Source organism: Mus caroli, unplaced genomic scaffold (genome assembly GCF_978045245.1).
Source record: "Mus caroli unplaced genomic scaffold, Mus_caroli_1 scaffold_6, whole genome shotgun sequence".
Classification (NCBI taxonomy): Eukaryota; Metazoa; Chordata; class Mammalia; order Rodentia; family Muridae; genus Mus; species Mus caroli.
The window spans coordinates 25,762,218-25,775,594 of record NW_028227261.1 but is presented as its reverse complement, the minus strand read 5'-3'; the positions used below and the strand labels follow the sequence as shown (position 1 = coordinate 25,775,594).

Genomic DNA, 13,377 nt, shown 5'->3' with positions numbered 1-13,377 from the left:
AAACCAAAAAAAAAAAAAAAAAAGAAAGAAAAGAATAAAAAAGCACTGACTGCTCAGTGGACTCTGGCTTGGTTCCCAGCACCCACACAGCAGCTCACAAACACGTTACCGCAGTTCCAGGGGATCTGATGCCCTCTTCTGTGGACATCAGACATACATGTGGTTCGCATACATACATGCAGGCAAACACTCATACACATGAAATAAAAACAAAATTTAAACTATATTACAATGAACACAATGCTAGAATTTCTATAATGAAAGGACATTAAAGGTAGCAACCAGCTATAAAGAGAAAGGTAATATTTGCACATCATGCCCCCAGTTTCTCTATTCAGGCGGCATATTTACTTTCAATTACTTTGGGGGACATTGATGACGATTAATAAGTAAGAGAAATTAAGGTCCCCTCAAGTTATTCTTAGCACACAGTGGTTTTCTTATTCTCAAATAATTATCATTTTAATTCCTAAATAATTCAAGGTGTTTGAATCTTATTTAAATAAAAATAATTCAGGAAAATAAGTGTAAACAAACTTTAATCATAATCTAATCCCTGTACGCTCTCCTGGAACTGGTATCTGAAGCACCAGCAAGCTTGTTCTGAATGAGATCCCTCGTCTTCCTCCTAATGCCTCCAAATTCTGAACAGTACTCGTGACTAGAGGTTTTTTCTTTATCCTTCTCACTGTACATTCATTAAATAGCAGCAGAGGAAACCAAAATACTAATCTAACTCAGTGTGCTCTCCACAGTATCTGTTATACTGCACTTTACCAAACACACCATGAATTCCCTCATAAAAAACGAACACATAGCAAAGCCACAGCGCAGGTGACACATCAAGAAATATAACTGACAACAAAAAAAATAACACATACACTTGGCATCTGGCTCCCCCTCTAGCTAAAAGCTATCATAAACGCATCAAAGCACTGCCTTCTAGTAATTCTGGATTATTTTATAAATAATGTCTGTAATTCATCAACAAAATGGGGAAATCCTTGTAAAAAATCTCATCTTTGCAGATTTTACTCGGACAAAAAAGCAAAACCATTCATAAAAGAGGAGTTGAAGCTGTTCTTACTTAGCTCACAAACAAAACAAAATGACTGATGTCATGCCCAGGCCCTTGGTGGGGGAAAAACATGTCCTATGGAAGTATTGATGAGTCCACATCTGAATATGCATTTGACAATCACGAACCCAGTAAGACTCCTGGAAAAGTACACTGGCAGCTCTACCAGTGAGCACCAGCCTGCTCCTTAGATAACAAGGAAACAGACTGAGTCTAAACATACTGATTTCAGAACCACACTCCGGCCCTGATATTTTCAAGTCATGAAAACACCAATTTTATATATTCAAAAAGTAATGAGAATGGTGTTGGAGAGATGGACGTATCAGTTACAAGCACTGGTCACTCTTCCAGAGGATCTGAGTTCAATTCCCAGTACTCACATAGGCGCTAACAACTGTCTATAACTCCATTCCCTCCCACAGACATACATGCAAGCGGGCAAACACACCAATACACATAAAATAATTATTTTTAAAAATAAAAATGAGAAAACTCTACACATCCCAACAAAATTTATAGGTAGCATATTTTAGATCCCAATCTGATGACAAGATGATGCCCCTATTCTGACCTGTCCAAAGGTACCAGGCATACACAATCTGTTATCAAGGTATCTGCAAAAAAAACTCCAAGAATCTCGTGGCTTTTAGACAGTGCCTGGAACAATTTAACTCTGAAGCTTTCTTAGGAACAGGAGGAAGGAAAGCAAATAGCATCTTAATTGCACTGTCTTTCAGAGTATGAATTTGTATGAAATAAAGACCATGAACTCTGGGACTGGAGAGATGGCTCAGTGGTTAAGAGCACTTGTTGCTCTTGCAGAGGACATGAGTTCAAGTCCCAGAACCCACATGATAGCTAACAACCATCTGTAACTCCAGTGCCAGATGATCAGATACCCCTCTTTTGACATCCAAAGTCATCAGGCATACACAGGGTACACAGACATCTATGGAGGCATAAAAAGACATAAATACCCTCTAGGTGGTAGTGGCCTCTGCCTATAGTTCTAACATTCAGAAGCCTGAGGCCAAGGGATCAGCAGTCCGTGGCCACTATGGATAACTGAGTTTGAGGCCAACCTGAACTATATGACCATACCCTGTTTCAAAACAGCATACACACTGGCCAACCATCAACTGAGGAATGAGAAAGCCAGATACATAAATTTCAAGACTGTTAAAGTTGAGCCAGGTGTAATGGCGTATAAAAAAGGGCAGTGGCCAGCCATGCCTTTAAATCCCAACACTCAGGAGGAAAAGGCAGGCCATCTGCAGCCTGGTCTATAGAGTGAGTTCCAGGACAGCCAGGGCTACACAGAGAGATCCTGTCTCAAAACAAAAACAAAAACAAAAACAAAAAAGAAGCAAATAAACAAAAAACCAAAGAGGGAGAGAGAGAAAAAAGAAGGCAAAAGTACAAACTTCTTCAAAAAGGAGCAAAATTAAGATGAAAAGAATTACATAAAGGATATGTATATCCTGCTTCACTAAAAGGATCAAACCAACTGAAAATCTTCTGCCAGGACTAATAGGAAAACAGTAATGAGCAACTGCATGGAGAATAGTTTATCCCCAAGAGTGTATAAACTCACTATAATAACACTCAAGATACAACGTAACCATTTCTTGCAACTTTCCCTAAAAACAGAAGGAACAAAATAGCAGCTGTGAAATCACCAAACTAAAATTTATTAAAAAAAAAATTAAAAACACAACCTCCAGCATCTCTGGAAAACACGAAAACAAACAAAAACCTTATTAGTTTCTACAGACTAGTCATTTATGTCAGGGGACAGTTCAAGGATGGAACAACAGGATGGCAATTGCTGTCCAGTGGCCAGAAATCAGCCCGTCAGCGATTTGCTTCCCGTGAGATCACTTTCTCTCTAGAGCCCGCCAATCCCCCGGGAGGACGACCCTCTTTGGGCAGAAGCTCCCTCCAGGAGGATCCACCTGGTAATGAAACGAGAGGGTGAGCCGAGCTCCAGAAATCTCCACAGGTACAGGCAGCCCAGCAAGCCAGGGAAAGATTTCCAAGCCGACAGATGCGCGAACTGAAAAAGGAGGTCAGGGAGCTGAGAGAATAGCATTAACCCTTGGCTCGCTGGGACCCCTGAAGATCGCGGAGCAAGGCACTGGATCCTGAGGGCTCTGAGATTTGATTTGATTTTTTTTTTTTTTTTCTAAGATGCAGGATCTATGGCGGGAAGGCCTGGGAGTGCGGCGAAGCTCCCCAGGCCCTCGGATTCCGCCTGACTTCTCGGGTCTGCCCAGCTTCTCCATCACCAGGGGCTCGCTCCGCTCCGCAGCGGCACCCAGCACCTTCGCGGTCCACCGCACCGCTGCCCACCTGGTTTCCTGCCAGGGCTCCCGCCCACCGCACGGTGACTGACAGGCCGGCGCGGACGGACGACCCCTCCGCGGGAAGACACCCCACGCCTAACTTTGAAACGCGGGGCTCCCCCGCTCTCCTCAGCGGCGCCCGGACCGCCGCCCCCTCCCTCGGCTCCTCGGGCCGCTTCCCACCTCCAGCCCCGGGCTCCCCGCGTGAGCTCGCGCCCCGGCTCCCGGGCCTGCAAGGGGGCTGGAGACAAAGGCTGCGGCGGCGGCCGCCCGGACCGTCCCCTCGGGGCCAGCGCCGCCCCCACCCCACCGGCTCGCGCGCCGCGGCTTCGCCTCGCCTCACCCGGGGTTCTCGGCCGGGGCTCCCGCGCCGGCCGCAGCTTCAGCCCGACGAACAATGGCAGGAGGCGGCGCCCGCGTCCGAGGCTCCGGCCCTCTGCGGCTCCGGGGCTGGCGGGCTGCAGGCTGGCTGACTAAAGCCGCCGGCGGAGGGAGGGAGCGAGGGAGAGAGCGAGCGAGCGAGCGAGCCAGCGAGCAGCCCCGGCGCGCGCCCTCCCGCCTTTCCTCCGCGAGACGAGGCCGGCGCGGCCCGCGGCCCGCCCGCGCCCCTCCCCCCCGGCTCGCCACAACATTGTAGTAAATTCCTATTGGGCCGTGCGGGAGGGAAGGAGGGGGCCGGGCCCGCGGCCCGCCAGAGCATTGGCTGAGGCCCTGTTCGGGCTCCCCGCGTCTTACCTCCCCCTCCCCTAGAGCGGTAAGGAGAGGGGAGGGGAAGGGGAGAGGGAAGGGGAGGGGAGAGTAAGGGGCTAGCTGCTGCGCGCACGCGCAAGTTGAACCCGGGCTGGAGCTGGAGACTGGGGGGGTTCTGGTCTCCAGCAGCGCGCGTGTGAAGAATGGGGCAGCTGGTACAGAGAAGGAAGGCGAAACCTTTCTCCCCATGGAGGGCTTGGGAAGAAGCCGTGATCTGGGGGGCAGCGGAATTCACACGTAGATGCTGTTGACCAGGCTACCCCAAAGGAAACCTTAAGTTTAGTAACCTTAGGTAAGTCACCTCGCCTCTCCGAGCCTCAGTTTACCCGCATGACCATCTCTCTAAGGCTCCCTTCCAACCCTGACATTCAATATGACTTTACCTCTCCTGGCAGCTATGTTAAGACCTGAAATGGAATCTTAAGTGTTGAGACCATGCCAAAGATTTCACCTGTCTTCTGTCGTCATTTAAGATTCCCCTATTTCTGCCTGCCATCCACGAAATTATAAGTAAGGCCTCCACGATCTGGTCCCCAGATGAATTTAGGGTTGCTCTGAGAAGTGCACACGAGTATATTTCTCTCTAGAAGTTTCAGAGGCCGCTTGACCCTTCTACATCCTGCCAGGCTGATGTCTGAACAGGCTGCCTCCCTACAGAGCAGAAAGAAGGTTCTGTTGTAAGGACATACTTAGAAGATAAGACCGGTTCTGCTGTTTCTTTTGAGAGATGGAGAAACCAAAGAAGAGAGGTTCAGCCCTGCCAGGATCAGAAGCCAAGCAACGTGACATCAGAGCCCACACACGCCAGCTAGACTGCCTCCTGGTATAAAAATCAAAGCCGGTTCACAATCTCAGCCCAGCCTCAGGAATCAGACTGCTCAGGTTCAGTGCTCCGTCTCAGCCCTCTCTAATTATTTGACCTTCTTTGTGCCTGGTTTCTGACCCCAAAAAAATAGAATAAAGGCTGGGAGTGGTGGCGCATGCCAGTATCCCTAGCTCTCGGGATGTGACAGCAGAAGAAACACAAATCCAAGGCCAGCCTCCACTACATTGTAAGGTTGAAGCCAGTCTGGGCCACATGAGACCCTGCCTCAAAAAAAGAGGGAAAATGGCAGTCCTACCTCATAGAGTTACTGTAACAATTAATTGTTTGTTAATTAACGAATCGATCAACGGGACTTAGAACAATTCCCAGCACATAGTAAGATCTCAGTTAAATGTTCATTCTTATTCTTATTCTTCTTAGACTAAAATATCAGCTAAGAAGTACGTGGCAGGCAGAGAACCGTTCCACTGTTGTCAGGTCTGAGAATATTTATATAATATCAGAAGTCGTAAAAACCCTGTGAGAACCACCTGACTGCCTAACACAGCCCATTCTGCGCAGCCTTCCTCTGTCCTAGTCACTGCACTTTTTGGTGTTTGCCCCTGACAGACAGCCTCCCATTTACTGACAACTGGTTGAATCTCTCAGATTGTTGCAGTCTAGATCCAGGAGACTGTAAACTGGAGAGGACAGGGACTTTGTCTTTATTATGACACAGAGCAATGCTGGAATATTAAATATTTATTGAACCAGTGAATGGACTGTCCTCGTTTTATTAATAAGAGACTCAAACAGTTTAAGTGATCTGGGCCAAGGAGCACCCATTCGTTCTTAAATATTCTGGTTCCCTGCTCTGAACTCTCAGATCCAGCAGAGCTTTTGATTGGCAAGTTCTAATCTGCCACTTCTGGACTCTCGGGCAGGAGAATCTGGTACCATGTAAGCTAGATTCTGAAAATCCATCACCAGACAGATCACTTCCTCCACTACCATGTTATCCAGGAAATTCAGATGTGTGGAGCTAACTGCCCTGTGTGCTAGCCAATGGCGCATCACCATCCTTGGGATGCTTGTAGAATTTGTAATATTTAGTAATCATCCCGCTGAAGAGAAGAATAGGTCTTAGGCTAGCAGCAAACATGAGAAACAAGGCGGGTGTAAATCACACCTGGATTCAAAGTGTTGTGCAACCACACACCAAAATCTGTTGGTCTAACTTTTAAAATCCCCAAGTCCTGGATTCCAGTGCCGGCCGTTCACTCTTAGCCTGCAGATGGAAGCATGTGGAGAGCCCTGTCTGTGCGGGAGAGATTTTCCTGTCAGTGCACACCACCACCTGTTACCTGTCTTATCTCCGAGGATGGCTGAGCTCAACCGATAATGAGGATATAAATAACACCCACTAAGAAAACAAAGAAACTATCCTTACTCCAGGGCCCGTCTGCCGAACCAGACCTCCAGTCCCAGCTCACCCTGCAGAAGCTCTCATTAGGCTCCAAGGGTAAAGGTCCCAAGCACAATCTCTCAGGCTAATTTCCTAGGCAGAAACACTTTGGCTCCATGCTTACATCTGGGTGGTGACTGTGCCAGGCTGCAGGCCCAGCAAAGGGTCCCTCAGGACCACCTCTATCCCATCTGCCAGCTGAGCCCCGTCACTACCTCCCCACTACAACCCTCCTGCTTCTTTCTAGGGAATATAGACCCTGCTAGCTGTCTGTCTGTTAGTCCCTGGAGCGGTCAAGAGCTCTAAGATTTAAAAAAGAATAAATAAAAGCATGAAAAGGGTCTTAATCTTTCCCCACTGCAAACTGAGCTCCCGAGAACACAAACACCAGCTGCATGAAACAGGATGAAATGAGACAGTGAAATTGGGGTAACCGGTATGGAGAGTCAGGGAGGGGAGATGAGGCCCCCAAGGACCTGGAAGGGATGGGATTGGAAGAAAGAGGGAGGGGACAAATGGAGTCTAACCCATGCTCAAATCTGGGTCAGGGGTGGATTAGGGGCACAGCTGGCCTCAAGCCTCAGTGATGGGGTTCATGGAGAACAGTCATCCATGGCGGGCTTTGAAAAGCTGGGCACATCAGCAAAATGTTCTAAACGGTCATTATGGAATTAAAACCAGCCCTGCGCTAACTGCACAGAGAGAACAGAGCAGAACAAGTCTCTCATATTCTCCTTACCATCAAACTTACACTGTAAACAATTTTTTAACTAGAGACTTTCAAATGCTAGGAAAACATTCTGCCGCTGACCTACAGTCTAAGTCTGTAGCCTAGGTTGATCTGTAACTCGAAGCAGTACTCCTGCCTCAGCTTCATGAGTAGCTAGGAGTACAAGCCTGGCTACTTTAGGCCTTTTAAACAAAAATGATAAATCAATCAAAGTATATGGGGATGGAAATTACTATTAATAAGAAGGAATGCCTTCCTAAGGGGATATTTTTATTAGGAGTACTCGAGTTTTCGAAAATACAGTTAAGAATAGATGTAGTTAAATAGAAATATAACTCACATAAAGTAACTAATGAGAAATATAACGACCTCAAGGTTGTGATAGAACACTTTCCCTTTGAATACCTTTCACACACGGGCACACACACATTTATACACGCACACATTTTCACTTATGTATATTAAGTTCAGTAATAGGCAATTGCTGCTTTTTTAGGTAGATTAAATATCACAGTATCATATGCCTCAGCCTACTGAGTCTTTGTTTTGCATGTGTGGTGTTCCTCTGTGCTTGTGTGTGCCTGTAAAGACCAGAGTGTGACATCAGATGTCTTCCTCTGTCTTCCACCTTTGTTTTGTTTTTTTGAGAAAGTCTCACTGAACCTGGAACTTACAGTTGTGGGTAGCCCAGCTGGCCAGTGAGCACCTGGGATCCACAGTCTCTGCCCTCTGCCTCCCCAAACCCCCAGCCCTGAGATTGCAGACACACACCACCATGCCCCAGCCTCTACATGAGACCAGACTCAGGTCCACATACTCATATGGCAAGCACTGTACCCACTGAATATCTCCTTAATCCCTCAGTCTAAAGTACTTCTGGGTTGTTGTTGTTGCTGCTGCTGCTGCTGCTGCTGCTGCTGCTGCTGCTGCTGCTGCTGCTGCTGTTTTTGAGACTGAGCCTCACTATGTAGCACCTGCTGGCCTGGAACTCACAGAGATCTGCTCTGTCTCATGAGTTCTCACCAAGAATGATTGGTTTTGTTCTTGTTTTTTGTTTTGTTGTTGTTTGTTTGTTTGTTTGAAAACTTATTGTATGGAACTGACTTTTCACTTAACAACAGATTACAATAAATATTTTAACAGTACTATAAATGTTCTGTAATTTACTTAACCCTCTTGTGGTCAAGTTAGGTTGTTTCCCGTTTCTTCTCTCATAAATGATACTTAACAACTATCCCTTTGTGTAAACTGTACCTGTGATTATTTTTTTAAGAGTACATTAAACATAGCATGTTATTTCTTTTAATTAAAGCATGCAAGGCTGCCTGGTCCCGACATTTCTGAAGCAAAAGAAGCTAGGTTTTGTATAACATTGTGTCTTTCATGTTTTTACCTCTTTGACGGAATGTAATTTTTTTTACTAAAAATTCTCTTAAGGGGCTGGAGAGATGGCTCAGTGGTTAGGAGCGATTCTTGTTCTTGGAGAGGACCTATATTTGGCTCCCAGGACCCATGTCAGGTGGCTCACAACCCCCTGGAAGTTCAGCTCCAGGGAATCTACTGCTGTCCTCTGCCTTTGCAGGCAGGCGCTTGCACTCGGGTGCCTATACCCACACACGGACACATATACAGAATTTTAAAAATAAAATAAATCTTGGGCTAGAGAAACAGTTCTGTGGTTAGAGCACTTGCTGCTCTTGCAGAGGACTTGGGTTCAGGTCCCAGAACCCACAGGGCAGCTTACAAATTCCAGTTCCAGAGATCTGATGCCCACTTTGTCCACCTCGGACAACAGTCATACATACATACATGCATGCATGCATGCAAACAAAATTCACATATGTAATCTTTTTTTTTAAATCTGAGGGGAGGGCATAGGGAACTTTCGGATAACATTTGAAATGTAAATAAAATATCTAATAAAAATTTTTGAAAAAAAACTAAAAAATAGAGTAAATCTTTTTAAAATCCTCTTTTAAAGTTTTCTATAGCCAAGAGTCGGGGGACATGCCTTTAATCCCAGCTTTCAGCAGGCAGAGGCCAGTGGATCTCTATGAGTTCAAAGCCAGCCTAGTCTAGGGAGTTCCAGGACAGCCAGAGCTACATAGTGAGACCATATCTTAAAAAAGCAAAAGAAAACCAGGGTCTTTCTGTATAGGCCTGGCTGTCCTGGAACTCACTCTGAAGACCAGGCTAGCCTTGAGAACTCAGGGATCCACCTAGCTCCCAAGTGCTGGGATTAAAATCTTGGACCACCATGACTGAGGAAATTTATTTTTAAGATAATTCTTTTGTATTTAAATAAATTTACCACTTATTAAAAGAAAATTACTAATGGAAGGTATGCTTACTTATTTTTACATGAATAAATCTATTTTGGCAGAATATTTGATACTGCAGGATTCAGACTATCTTCAATGTTTTTCATAGTTGATATATAGTTTGATTTTTATAATCACTAATTCTGAGAACGCTGCTTCACATAAATACATGGTACAAAATAGCACAAGTTTGTTTAGGTCATTTTCAGAAATTCTATCCTAATCTCAATCCAAATTCACTAAAGGATTTTTTTAAATGAAGCTCAAATCAGAAAAGCAAACAGCAGTGTGTGTGTGTGTGTGTGTGTGTGTGTGTGTGTGTGAGAGAGAGAGAGAGAGAGAGAGAGAGAGAGAGAGGAGAGGGTTGGGGGGGGCAGGGAGAGAGAGACAGAGACAGATGAGAGATTGATATTGATTCATATCCATGTAGAGGCCCAAAATTGACATTCAATGATTGGCATTCAGTGTCTTCCCTGATTGCTCCCACCTTATATATTTATATACTGAGGCAGAGCCTCTCAAACCAACCCCAGCACTTACCAGTCCAGCTAGTCTTGCTAGCCAGCCTGCTCCAAGGAGTCCCTGTCTCTGCCTCCCAGGAGCTGGGATTCTGTGTGCAACGTTTTCAGGTGGGTTCTGGGGATCTGATCTCCATTCCTCACCTTACAGGTTGCAGGGAAGCAGCACTTTATCCACTGAGTCATCTCCCCAGACCCTTAACTGGCAAGTTTAAAACTCAAACCTTATAATACAGTCCTAAGAAATGCTGATTTGGAGGAGCTTAGAGGACCACGCTGGCCTCAAACTTGCTGGGATCTGCTTGCCTTGGCCTCCAAGTGCTAGAATTACAAGGCCATGCCACCACACCCTCAGCTGTTGATACCGATTTGATCTTTACAAGCTGAGGAATAATCTGGGGAAATGCTAAAAACCTTTATTTTCTGTAACGAAACTAGAATGTTTCTGTAAGCACAGAAAACTTGGTGCAGTGAGTTCAAAATACTGCAGTTGATCACGTGTTGAAGTGTCCAGTCTAAGCCCAGGTGTCTCAGGCAGCACTCACTGACATCAAATGGGCAATGTGACCTTGCTAAATGTTCAGAACCGGGACTAAGAGGAATTTGCACAATGCCACACAGGCAAGTAGTGCCAAAAACACCCCAATTCCTGACATACCGGATTCCAGATATTTGGTTGTTAAGGATTCAGAAATCTACTATTGTCAACTTTTTGGTGACACTTATTTAATTATGCAATCATATACGGGGTTGCAATCTACAGTCGAAGGAGATGGCCCAGCAGTTAAAGGTATTTGCCACCAGGTCTAATGACCTCTGTTTGATCCCCAGGACCCATATGGAGGAAGTAAATGACTTCATGGTGCACTTACACCCGCCCACATAAATAAATAAATAAATAAATAAATAAATAAATAAATAAAATTCTTAAAAGCCATGGTCTAAGTTCACCTAATGTTAACCTGATTCAGCCTTTGGAGACCACCAAGCCCAAGCTACTAACTTGTTAGCAAGCTGAGAAATACAAAACACTTACCCAAGGTCACCCAACACATTAACAATGGAACCCAAGCTTGAACCCACATTTTCCAACTGTTACTACAGGATGCTGCTCACAGCTTCCCCCACCCCCACCCCCAAGTCCATCTATATTTACTCTACAAAGCTAGAGGCCAAATGAAATTCTACAGCCAGCCAGGCTTGATGACATCTTCATGTAATCCTGAGACAGGAAGATACTGAGTTTGAGACCCATTAAGCTATAAAGTGGTATCTGTCTCAAAACATAAGTAAAACTTCTCAAGGCCAGAAATACTAGGAATATCTGAGCTGCAAGAAACCTTCATAAATAACTTACTGTAGGGGGATAGGGTGAGGGACTATGTGATGCAGGGGACTGAGAGGAGGTGGGGGCAGCTATCGAGATGTAAAAGGAATAAATAAGTTAATGGGGAAAAATTTATTGTAAGTAAGAATTGGTGGTACAGATCTATAATCAATGTCTACACAGGTGGCTAAGACATGAGGATCAAATTTTCAAGATCCACCTGGGCTACAAAGTGAGTTCAAGACCAGCCTGGGCAACTTACTAAAACTCAAAACATAAAACCAGTACCCGGGCAAAACAGAGTAATAAAGTACTTACACAGCATGCACAAGGCCCTTGGTTCAATTAAAAATAATACTAATACTTTACTATTGCAAAGTAGTAACAATTAGGGTTGAGATGTAGCTTAGTGGCAGGATGTTTTCCTAGCATGTACAAGGGTGTGGTCCCCAACACCTCAAATGCACATGCACAAACACACACACACAAAATAAATGAGCTTCATGGCACAAGCCTACAGAGGATTATAAACGTGGGGTTATAAAGTGAGTTCAAGGCCAGGCTGTGCTATATAGACCTTGCTGCAATTCCTCCTCTGAGCACCTCCCCCCCAAAAAAAAATTTAAAAACAAAAACAATTATGTGTGTGAGGAACTTAGAATGTATTTGATATAATTTGATATATGCTAAAAGTGTGTGTGTGTGTGTGTGTGTGTGTGTGTGTGTTATTGCGTTTAGCCCAATAGCAACCCTTTGAAGTATTATTAGTGTCAGCTCCCTATGAGAAAACCACAGCTTAAGATGTTAGGTGACTTGCCCAACACCACACAAGTCAAACCAGTCCTGTCTGGTGCCACTGTCCTTATACTGCTCCCCAGAAAGTCACTGAGATGATGTGAATGGGAAATACAAGCTTGTGTCCAAGACCCTAGAGAAAGACTGTTGGGGCTGCCTCTGACTGTAGCCCTGAGACATCTGAAGAAGGAACCAAGATCTGACTGACCTCCCATGACCCCCATCAATCCTCTTCTCCCAAAGCCAAACTGAGCCCAGTGACCTTGACCCAGCAAAGCCTTCAGCTCACTCAGGCTTAACCCACTCTATCTCTCCCAAGAGCAGGGAACTCCCTTGACAGGAGGTTTTCCAGGGACAGAGAGAGGGTCCATGTGACACCTGCTCACAGGGGCCTTTCTAAATCTGGTAAAGTTGGTCTGGCCCAGGCCTTAACTGAGAGAAGATAGAAGGTGCAGTTTTGGGCCCCCTGATATGGGTGCTGGAAACTCAACCCTCGTTCTTGCACAAGAATATTCAGTAAGCAGTCTCAACCACTGACCCATCGCTCCAACCCCAGGACTTTTGTTGATTTGTTTGGGTTTTTGAAACTCGGTTTCCGCAAGAGCCTTTTCTAGCCTGGAACTTGCTATGTAGATCAGTCTGGCCCCAAACTCAAAGATCCACCTGCCTCTGGGTCCTGAGGGCTGGGCTCCACCTGCCTTGACTTTTAATTTAAATCTGTTGTTGACCACATGGAGAGAAACCTCCAGCCAAGGCTTCCTGAAGTGAGTGCCGGAATGGAGCTCCTCTTTTGTGCAGGTTTAGGAAGGCCAGAGGAGCAAGCTGAGGACGTGCAGTTACAGCCACCAGCAAAGTCATTTCCATGTGGGTGACAGAAGGAAGAGGGTTTGGAGGCAAGGAAACCTGGGTTCAAACCAAAGCTCAGCCACCACCATGCTATGTCACAGCCCCGCCCTCCCTTATCGCTAAGTGGAGACGGCACGCATCAGCCTCGGTGCCAACGCGTTATATGCGATGTCACCACACCAATGTCACCACACCTCAGCAGTAGCCTCCTGAGAAAGGCAGATTGCCTCCCGTTTACAGATGAAGCAGAATTTCAGAGAAGCAGGAAATTTCCCCAAGATCCCTGGAGCCAGGAAAGCCGCTCAGCCTAGGTCTGCTGGTGGTCATTCCCACGGTGGGCTCTGTCATGATTTCAGCAAAGACAAGCAAGCCTCAGTACCGTTCACACGCTCCT

At 45.8% G+C, this 13,377-nt stretch overlaps 1 protein-coding gene across 20 annotated transcripts in view; it reads right to left on the bottom strand.

The window, feature by feature from the left end:
* The window catches only part of Epb41 (erythrocyte membrane protein band 4.1), a 147,909-nt gene that overhangs the window by 119,714 nt on the left and 14,818 nt on the right, over positions 1-13,377 (bottom strand). For 6 of the 20 annotated variants that reach the window (XM_029476058.2, XM_085838900.1, XM_085838893.1 and 3 more), the window contains exon 1: positions 3,770-3,976. The exons of 1 other annotated variant lie outside the window; for it this stretch is intronic. The gene's annotated coding sequence lies outside the window, so the exon portion shown is untranslated. Of the gene's footprint in view, positions 1-3,769; positions 3,981-13,377 lie in introns of those variants that run through there. 13 more of the 20 variants (XM_029476053.2, XM_029476061.2, XM_029476057.2 and 10 more) reach the window with 8 other exon arrangements.